The sequence below is a fragment of the Kogia breviceps genome, chromosome 20 (assembly GCF_026419965.1).
Source record: "Kogia breviceps isolate mKogBre1 chromosome 20, mKogBre1 haplotype 1, whole genome shotgun sequence".
NCBI lineage: Eukaryota > Metazoa > Chordata > Mammalia > Artiodactyla > Physeteridae > Kogia > Kogia breviceps.
This window is the reverse complement of record NC_081329.1, coordinates 212,346-222,283: the sequence shown is the minus strand read 5'-3', so window position 1 is coordinate 222,283 and position 9,938 is coordinate 212,346. Positions and strand designations below refer to the sequence as shown.

At 49.8% G+C, this 9,938-nt stretch overlaps 1 long non-coding RNA gene across 1 annotated transcript; it reads left to right on the top strand.

Annotated features, from left to right (window-relative positions):
* The first annotated feature begins 593 nt into the window (after nucleotides 1-593).
* On the top strand, nucleotides 594-1,765 carry LOC136793308 (uncharacterized). The gene is made up of 3 exons (XR_010838443.1): nucleotides 594-648; nucleotides 750-891; nucleotides 1,316-1,765. It is a non-coding gene; the product is annotated as an uncharacterized lncRNA (long non-coding RNA).
* The last annotated feature ends 8,173 nt before the right edge of the window (nucleotides 1,766-9,938 follow it).

Here is a 9,938-nt window from a genome sequence, read left to right as displayed (position 1 = left end):
TTAAAAATATTTAGGTTGGCGAGTCGATTGTTGTAGAAGGAGAGCCCGAGAAAGCAGGGCAGGTGGTTTTCCTGTGAGTGACACGGGTGAGACGTTTTCACGTGCACAGTTCACTGGGTTTTGTTTTTTAAAGTGGGGCTGCTCTGAACGTGGTAGATCCTGCAAGCCATCAGTCGGGAGGGCCGCCTTCAGCTCCGTGGGAGGACCAGGCTCTCTGTGGGGGAGGCTGTGCTCTGCCCACTTAGCTCCCGCCGGGGAGCCACGGTGATGAGGGGTTGGCATCTGCAGAAGCCAGCAAAATAAGCCTGGGCCCAGGGCTTTCTGGAATCGGGATACATTTAGAGGGGAAGGCTTATCCCATTCAGATGAGAGGTGCCCAAGAATTCTGGAAAAGCCCTAGAGCTAGGCCGATTTTTCAGGACTGCTGCAGAGGTCGAAAGCCATTACATTCAAAAGCCATTAATTCAAAAAACGTATTTAAAAGCAGAGGAAGACCAGCCATTGGCAGCTGAAGATGGGGACCGGACTTGAAGGGAGAGCGCAGGGCTGGAAGGAAGAGAGCTACTTGGCAGTGGGCCTCCAGAACTAAGGGCAGCATCAGACTGCACGAATCTCCAACTCGTTCCTGAGCGCCTAACCAAGTATCAGGTGGGTTCTCCGGTGCTCCCTCGTTCAGGGTTGGAAGACAGAATTGTTAGCTGAAGCCCAGCTTTGCCAGCCTCAGGCTAAACAGCATCTCCCCCTGCCAGGGCCCGCTGCCGCGACCTGCAGTTTCTTTTCCCTGGGGCTGCGTTGTCTGCGGTGCGCTATCCACCTGCGTGAGGCCAGTGGGCAGCGGGCAGGGTCAGAAGTGGGTGTGTGCAGATGCCTGGCTCTTACCCCGTTTCCAAGGTCAGTGATCTTAAAAGATCTGACAGGTCTCTCATTAAATTGAATCGAGCTCAGTATTTCCAGAGAAAACTGGGGAAGGGTTCTGTACACGACCAGCTCAGCACTCGGTAGCAGAGCTGCTCGGTGGAGCCCACGGGTCTCACAGGACTGGAGCCTGGAAATGACGCTGCCCTTAGTTCCGGAGGCCCACTGCCAAGTAGCTCTCTTCCTTCCAGCCCTGCGCTCTCTCTTCAAGTCCGTATCTTCAGCTGCCAGCGGCTGGTCTTCCTCTGCTTTTAAATACGTTTTTTAAATGTAAAATTTACATAGCAAAATTTACCCTCTTAGCCATTTTCAAATATACCGTTCAGTGATAAGTAACTACATTCACATTTTTTGTGCACTCATCACCACCATCCAGCTCCAGAAGTCTTTTCATTTACAGAACTGAAAGTCTGTGCCTGTTAAACAGTAACTCCCCGTCCAGCCCGCAGCAACCAGCATTCTACTTTCTGTCTCGGAATTTGACTGATCCAGCTACCTCCCATAGATGGAATCATACAGAATTTTTTCTTTGTGACTGGCTTATTTCACCTGGCACAGTGTCCAGTGTTTGTCCATATTGCAGCACGTGTCAGGATTTCCTTCCTTTTGAAAGCCAAATAATACTCCATTGTACACCACGTTTTGTTTCTCCACGTGTCTGCTGATGGACTCTTGGATTGTTTCCACCTTTCGGCTGCCATTTGCTTTTGAGCGTCTAGTGTTCCTCTACAACCTGGCATCGTCCACGTGGGTCCCCGACTGCCTCCTTCCCTTCACCAGTCACCCAGACATCCTGGAACATTCCTCGCATCTGTGTGTGTGTGTGTGTGTAAACCAGCCTTCCTGAGAGGCTCGTAATGCGCTTCCTTTGCTCGCGCACAGCTTTCTATGTCTCTTTCAAGACTGAGCCGGGATCCTGCCTTCTCTGTCAAGTCTCCCCAGGCCTTCCTCAGCTGGAACCGATCTATTTCTTCTCTGAAACCCTACAGCAGTTATTGTCAGCAACAGTCGTTTCGGCAGTGAATCGTGCGCAGTTTTATGACATCTCTCCTACCGTCTAGAACTGTGATTGAGACATTTCATTTAACTTTTCACCATGATCTCTTCCTGCTCTAACAGGACGATTAACTCCACGAGAGCATGTGTGTCTCGTGTATCTTTGTACCCACTGCCTTCCATTCCAGCCACATCTTTGCATCGTACCCTACGTAGATGTGTTTAATATTTCCACTTAAAACTTACGGACCTGGGACTTCCCTGGTGGCACAGTGGTTAAGAATCCGCCTGCCAACGCAGGGGACACGGGTTCAAGCCCTGGTCCGGGAAGATCCCACATGCCGCGGAGCAACTGAGCCCATACGCCACAACTACTGAGCCCGCACTCTAGAGCCCACAAGCCACAACTACTGAGCCCACGTGCAGCAACTACTGAAGCCCACGCGCCTAGAGCCCGTGCTCTGCAGCAGGAGAGACCACTGCAATGAGAAGCCCATGCACCACAATGAAGAGTAGCCCCCGCTCGCCGCAACTAGAGAAAGCCCACACGCAGCAACGAAGACCCAACACAGCCAAAATAATAATAATAATAATAATAAAAGCCAGGCCTCCTTAAAGAAAAAGTTATGGACCCGATTGCACTTTAATTCAGTGAAGCAGTTGATCAGAAGCCAACTTCCTAAATCATTTTTTTCCATGCCGAGTTCCTCACGAACAGCCTGAAAAAATATGGTCAAACAGATGCAAGAGAAAGAAATCTTCCTGTTAGCATCCAGGGTTAACGGGCACATTTACCTTTGAGAGAGAAGGGAGGTTATTATTTAAATGTCTTATTTTTAGCTTCTGTGTTTCAGTTAAAGCATTCTTATATATGGTGTTGGATTAGGAGGTTGGCAATAATATACGCTCTTGCCAGGACCCTAGAGATGATGTTTCCATTTCAACCCTTCTGATTAGAGGATGCCCTGACCTTTACAGGTCTTAAATCGCTACAGACTGCTTACTGTTGCAGGGATGCTTTATTTTAACTTTTGTTAATGAAAATTGTTACATCTTCGGTATTGTAAAGAATGCCATTCGGTCCGGGTTTCAGATGGGCATTTTGTTATTGAATTGCCTCCCCTGCATAGCGATGCGTGGTGTGCAGCCTTTTGTGTTCATTCTGCCTTTCCCGTTTTTCTTGAAGAAGCAGTCATCAGTAATATATGCAGCTCTAAGTAACAGACACCTGACTCGCAGCTTAAACAAAAAATGTATTTTTATTACATAAGAACCGCACTTGCTGGAGTTAGTTCAGCTGCTTGATGCTGTCGGCAAAGATCTAGGCTTTTCTCTTTAGTTTTACTTGGCTTTCTTTAGCATTATGTCTTAAAGCTTGTTTTGTCAAGCTCCGAGCTTCCCCATTAAGTACAAGAAGGAGGAGATGGGAGGTGGGGCGGGCAAGAGACTTCTCCCCTCTTGCCTGTCCTTTTTCTCAGGAAAGCAGAAACTTTCCCAGAAGCTCCCAGCTAATATTCCCTTATGTCTCACTGGCCACAAGTGGGTCAGTGGTCCCCTTAGCTGACGGCAAGGGAGGCCGTTGGGGTGCTTGCATTCCGAGTTCTGTAGTGGAGGCTGCAAGGGAGAAGGAGGTTAGTAGCAGATGTTACTAATGATTTGGGCCTTGCTTGAGAAATTGCACAATGGTCTAATTATGTAATTTCTACTCAACTGCTGTTCACGTACTAGGTGTTAAAGTATTAATTGAGTTGAAAAGTGATACCTCCTTCACAGGAATTTTGTGGACTTTTGTATTGACTTTCAAACTCTCTTGTAGAAAATCTTAGTTTCTTATTTGGACAGAGCTATAAGAGAGAAACACATACACACACACACACACAACACACACACATACACTCACACAACATTTGAAGGTAAGTTACATCATAGCCTTTGGCCCCTAAATACTGTGTGTACAGTATTTTAATACTGTAAATACTAAATACTCAAGAATAGGGCTGTTTTCATATATAACCACAGTATACTCATATACTTCAGTAAAGTTTATATTATTACAATACTTTAACCTACCATTCATATTCCAGTTTCGTCAATTGACCCGAGAACTTTCTTTGTAAACATTTTCAGTACAGGATCCAGTAGTCTAGGGTTTGATATTATATTTAATCGTCATGTCTGTTTAGCTTCTTTAATCTAGAACATTTCCACAGTGGCACTGATTCCTCAGAGAGCCCCTTTTCCCGGCTGCCTTATGCTAAGATTCCTTAGATGCAGCAAGTTTCAAACTTTTTGGTCTCAGGGCCCCTTTACCACTTTTGTTTATGTGGGTTATTGCAACTGATATTTAACCGCGTTAGAAATTAAAACAGAAGTTTAAAAATATTTTAATTGATTTAAAATAATAAACTCTACATGTTAACATAAATAACATACTTTTGTGAAAATAACTATTTTCTAGAACAACAAAACATTTTGTGAAAAGAGTAACGTGGTCTTACATTTCTGCAACTCTTTTAAATGTCTGGCTTAATAGGAAACAGTCGGATTGTCATTTCTAGAGTGCTGTTTATGTGCTGTGATACGTTATTTTGGTGGAAGTATATGAAGGAAATCAGGCCACATGCGGATAGGTAGTTAGAAAAGGGAGGAGTATTTTAATAGCCATTTCAGAAAATTGTCAATACTCTTCTTTGATACCGCACCAGAAGTTGGTAAGTGATAGTTTCTTAAAGCATAGCTGCTATGTAAAATATGAAACCACATCGGAAATGAACATTTCCTATTAACTTACATTGAAATCCACTGGTCTGTCTTGTACTTTGAGTTGATGTTTTACCCGTGCGTGCTGCTTTAACATGCCCTGGTCATTTGGAAAATCCTGGTTCACTGAGTTACGTAGATCTGCCACATGTTGACTCCTTTCTTTGGTACAGTATCCAAAAATCACTTTTATAAATGTCACAACTGATCTCATTCGAAAGATCCTTTAAGTATTGGGAAGCTGTTGAACTCATGGCGCCGGACAACAAGTTTACCGAAACTCTACTTTTATCCTAAAAGCTTGACCTTTAGCGTTTCTTTTTCCTTGATGCCCTGAGCTCTAATGAAGACTGGGCCCGCTTTCTGGGGTCTGCTTGTTCCTTGCTTCCTTTTCATTGAGTGGGAACAGTGGCGTTTCTGTCTAACTCCCGCGAGGCTGATTGGCCCTCTTCTTGGTAGAGTTAGAGCTTTGAATTACCCGCGGCAGCCCTCGAAGAGGTGATAAGCGACAGGGCATCACCACTTGGACGACACAGCTCGGCACTGATGAGCGCGGCCGGTTAGAGCCACGACTCATGAGGCCGAGGTCACGGACTCGGCCCCGAAGCCCCGGCAGCCCGGCCGCCCTCCACGTCGCCGCCCCGCCGGGTCAGCTGCCTCCGCAAGATGCCCGCTGCCTTCTGGAGGGGGGCCAGGGAGGCGCGAGCCAGCAGCCAGCAAGGGCTCCTTTCGTTTAAAACCAAACAAAATAAGAACAGGGTCTGTAATGTACCACCCCCGGCGATCCCTCTCTAGGAATATCAGACTTGATTACTCACATTTAATTTGTTAGCCATTGGCTGGTTAATTTTTTTAAAAACCCGATGATTAATTAGCATTCTTAGAACAAGCACCATTAAGATCTATTAATGAGAGTTCAAATGGATCAACGAGTTAATTTTCGTAATAAAATGAATCGGGAAAGTATTGTTTAGGAGGAACTCCGTACTGTGAGCACGCTGTCTGCCTGTTTTGTGACCTTGATTTGTTCTGCGAGCCAGAAGCGGAGGGGAGGACGAGCTGCTTGCGGTACGTCCGCCAGCAGCTCTGACTTCCCGGGGCGAAGCCGGGCCGGGCGAGAGGACAGCGGGGTGTTCACGTAGCTCACGGACGCCACAAGCTAAGGAGGGCGAAGCCCGCCGCATCCCGGCCGTCCCTTTCCTGCTGTATCCCCGGGGACGCTCGCCGAGACAGGCTGGCCGCAGCCTGTGACCCGCGTCGCACCCAGGACGAGTGCGAGGGCGGTGCAAGCTGGCTTCAGAAACGTGCCCGGCCAGAGCGCACCTGTGGGCAGATCCAGCGCTTTGCCGCCGAGTGTGAACGCCCGTCTTCAGGGCACGTCTTCATTAAGCAGCCGCCCGGGAGGGGAGGTGCTAAAGGGCAGGTGCGGCCTGCTCAGAGCTGAGGCGGGAGGCGCAGAGCAGCGCCCCGTGACACGTGCCCCCGCGCCGCCCCCCCCCCCGCCAAAAAAGCACCAGCGCCCCGCTTTCAAAGCGGCGCGCGTTCTCCGGAGCGATCGGTGCGCGGCCCTGAGGCGACTCAGCGCCGGCTTCTCGCCCGTCGCAGGCCGTGGGGCTGCAGGGGGCCGGCGGGGCGGGACGCGGCGGTGGCGGCCGGGCCGGGGCCCCGCCCTGCTGCCTGGGGAGCCCAGTCGACCTGCGCCCCGGCCCCTGAGGGTGGCGCCAGCGAGCGTGGCGCGCAGAGCGCCGGCTGCGCTGGGGCGGCGCCGGGAGGTGCCCCGCGGGCGGACGCTTGACCCGCTTGCTTCCGTGCGGCCCCTCCGCGGGGCGGGGCGCTGCCTCCGTGCGGACCCGCGCTCAGCCCGGGCTCGCCGGAGCCGCGCCGTGCGGGCGGACGCGCTGCCTGCACGGCTCTCTCCTGCTCTCCTGCGCACGGCCGAGACGTTGCTCGCCGGCCCAGTGACTGGTTCGTGTCCCCCGGCTGCGGTCGGCAGGCTTCCACTCTGGCGGCAGCGGCCGCGGCCCTGCAGGGAACATGCGAGGCCCTTGAAAGGCCAGCGTGGGGCCCGGGCGCTTGGAGCCTTGGAGCTCGTGTGACTCTGCGGCCGTGGGCGCGCGCAGCCTCGCACAGCGGTTGCTGAAGAACGTGAGAGTTTGCGGTCTTCTGTTCTTGAGCCGTCCACTTACCCAGGCTTCTGCAGCTTCAGCGCTGGGACCGGGGTGAACAGGCAGGCTTCCGACCCCGAGGCCTCGCCGGGACCCTGGGCTGAATCACACTGAGCTAAAGCAGGCCCGCGGGACTCTGCGGATTTCCACCCACCGCTAGATTTCCATCCTCCCTCCCAGCCTCCTATTCTTGACGCCCCGACCTTGCTGGCCTCTGTTTTGTTTCTCGGACGTTCCTTCCCAGGTCAAGGCTGCCGCACTTGCTAGTTCTCCTTCCTGGATGCGCGCTTCGTCGCCCAGCTCTTCCCATCACTGAACGCAGCTCCAGTCTTGCTCTTCAGAGAGGCCAGCCCTGCCTCCCCGCTGCCCCGTGACCTCAGCCTCCGGTTACAGGCTGCCTGGCAGGCGTCGTCTCGTGTCGCTCCTGGAAGCCCCATCCTCTGGGTTCTCTGTGACTGATGCCCCTACACTCGTGCCACGGAGTGATCCCCGGAAGCTTTCTTACCTTGAGGTAGCGCTGCTCATGGTCGGGCCAGCTGCAGTGGAGGCAGACTGCCACGTTCCAGACCCTGGGCTCAGCCCTTTGGCTGGGGTGGGGCAGGTGCTGGGGGGACAGGCCAGCTACAGCTTTGGAGACACAGTGCGGACTCGACTCACAGTTGCGCAGTAATTGGGGCAGGTGGTGACGGGAGGGAGGGAAGGCCACAGGTTTTCCAAGAGGCAGTGAGCGAGCGAGGGGACAGGCCCGCGGCGGGGACCGCTGGGGGCTCAGAGGAGCCAGTGAGGGGTGCCAGGAGTGGGGGCCTAAGTGAGCAGCAGGCAGAGACTGTCAGCAGGTGACAGAGCCCCAGTCAGTGGGCAGGACCGCGAGAGGGGAACCGCCGGAGCAAGGCAGGTCACCTGTCCCCGGGGGGCGAGGCTGTCGGGCAGTGACCGCATCGCCAGAACTGGGAGTGGGCTGGGTGGGGCCTCAGTCGCCGGGACGAGCCAGGGGCTCCAGCTCCTCAGTCCCCGTCTTAAGGACCCGCCCTTCCTCCAGTATGTCGAGGAGCTCTGCTCAGGGGTACGAAGCCAGGAGGATGTGGACTCGGGACACAGTCCCAGGAAGGCGCGGGGAAGAGCTTATTACGACTGAGAACCACGTGGAGAAAAAGAAAGTCTGATCATGTGATACGTTAACTACAGTCATTTTTCACTTGAACATTTACTTGAATTCCATCCTCCTGGAACGGTGTGTCAGACGAATACATAAGCCCACCCCCCTTTTTCTTTTCAAATAACAGTTTTTTCCAGTGACCCAGAAGAAAGGATTCCCAAGTTGGCTCGGGGCTCCCATCGCCTGGTGGCGCAGTGGTTAAGAATCCACCTGCCGATGCAGGGGACACAGGTCTGATTCCTGGTCCGGGAAGATCTCACATGCCACGGAGCAGTTAAGCCTGTGCACCTCAACTACTGAGCCTGCGCTCTAGAGTCCGTGAGCCACAACTACTGAGCCCACGCACCTAGAGCCCGTGCTCCGCAACAAGAGAAGCCCGCGCACCGCAACGAAGAGCAGCCCCCGCTCGCCGCAACTAGAGAAAGCCAGCGTGCAGCAACAAAGACCCAACGCAGCCAAAAAAATAAATAAATAATTTTTTTTAAAAAAAGAAATACGCACAGCGACCTTCCTGGAAGACCACCATATAAGACGTCATGGAGGTTTCCAAATCAGATGGAAGGCACAGTTCCTGAATTCAAAAGACTTGGTATTATATACGGAACACATTAGAAAATCATGGAAGCACACATTTTAAAACTTGGGTGTGTCTATCCAATCACCTTTAGCGGGAGGGAAATACACATAACAATTAGGTGCATCTAGGAGACAGACCTCCAGGGAGCCCAGGTCTCCCGCTTTCAAAAGTGTCAGGCATTAAGTAGTCTGAACAATTTCAAGCCACAAAACCCAGGTACGAAAAAGAAAAAAGTAAATTTTCTTATATTTTTAGAATTTAGATTAACTTTTATTTTGTGCTCTAATGCTGTCTAGCAAAAGAAATGTAGACTTGGTCTTTTCAGGTTTAAAATCATACTGAAAATAACTAAGGAAGCCAGTCATACGTTTGAGCACAAAGGTAGAGAAACAGATTCATGGAACAGAAAAGAGAGTCTATAAACAAGCTTACTTATGAATGGAAACTTTATAAATTACCAAGTTAGCAACTGCAGAGCACCGGGGCATAAAGAAATAGTGCTGTATTCGTTGAAGGTCCGTATGGACAGAATTAAACTTGACCACCACCAAACGTGTACGCGAAAATGAATTCCAGGTGGATGCTGATCCAAATGTGAGAAGTAAACAACAAAACCTGTAGATCAGTGCCACCCAATAGAAATTTCTAAGATGGTAGAATGTTCTATAATTCTGCACGGTCCAATACAGTAGCCACTAGTTTCATGTGGTTATTAAGCACTTGAAATGTAGCTACTGCAACTGAGAAACTGTGTTTTAAATTAAATTTAATTTTAGTTAATTTCAATTTAAATAGTCATATATAGCCAGTGGCTACTATTATATTAGCACAGATCTAGAAGATAATTCAAGATAATACTTCCATGGCCATGTGTTAGGAAAAAATTTCTTAAATCAGACATTGAAGAGTACTTAATGAAAATTCAGAACTTCTGGGACATTATGCTAAGTGAAATAACCCAGTCACAAAAGGACAAATACTTTACAGTTCCACTCATATGAAGTATCTAAAGTGGTCAAAACCGTAAAAACAGACAGTAGACACGTGGTTGCCAAAGGCTGGGGGCATAGGTCAGGGGAAATTATTGTTTAATGGCTACAAAGTTTCAGTTTTACAAGATGAAAAGATTCTAGAAATCTGTTGCATAACAGTTTACATATGCTTAACACTACTGAACCGCACACTTAAAATAGTTTTAAGATAGTAAATTTTATGTTATGTGTTTTTTACTATAATTAAAAAATTGGTAACTTCTGTTCTTCATTAAAAGTGGAAAAGGTAAGCTACAGCTGAGAAAAAAGCACATTATATAACTGATAGACGATTTACATTTGGTATATACAAAGAATTCCTACAAATCAGTAAGAAA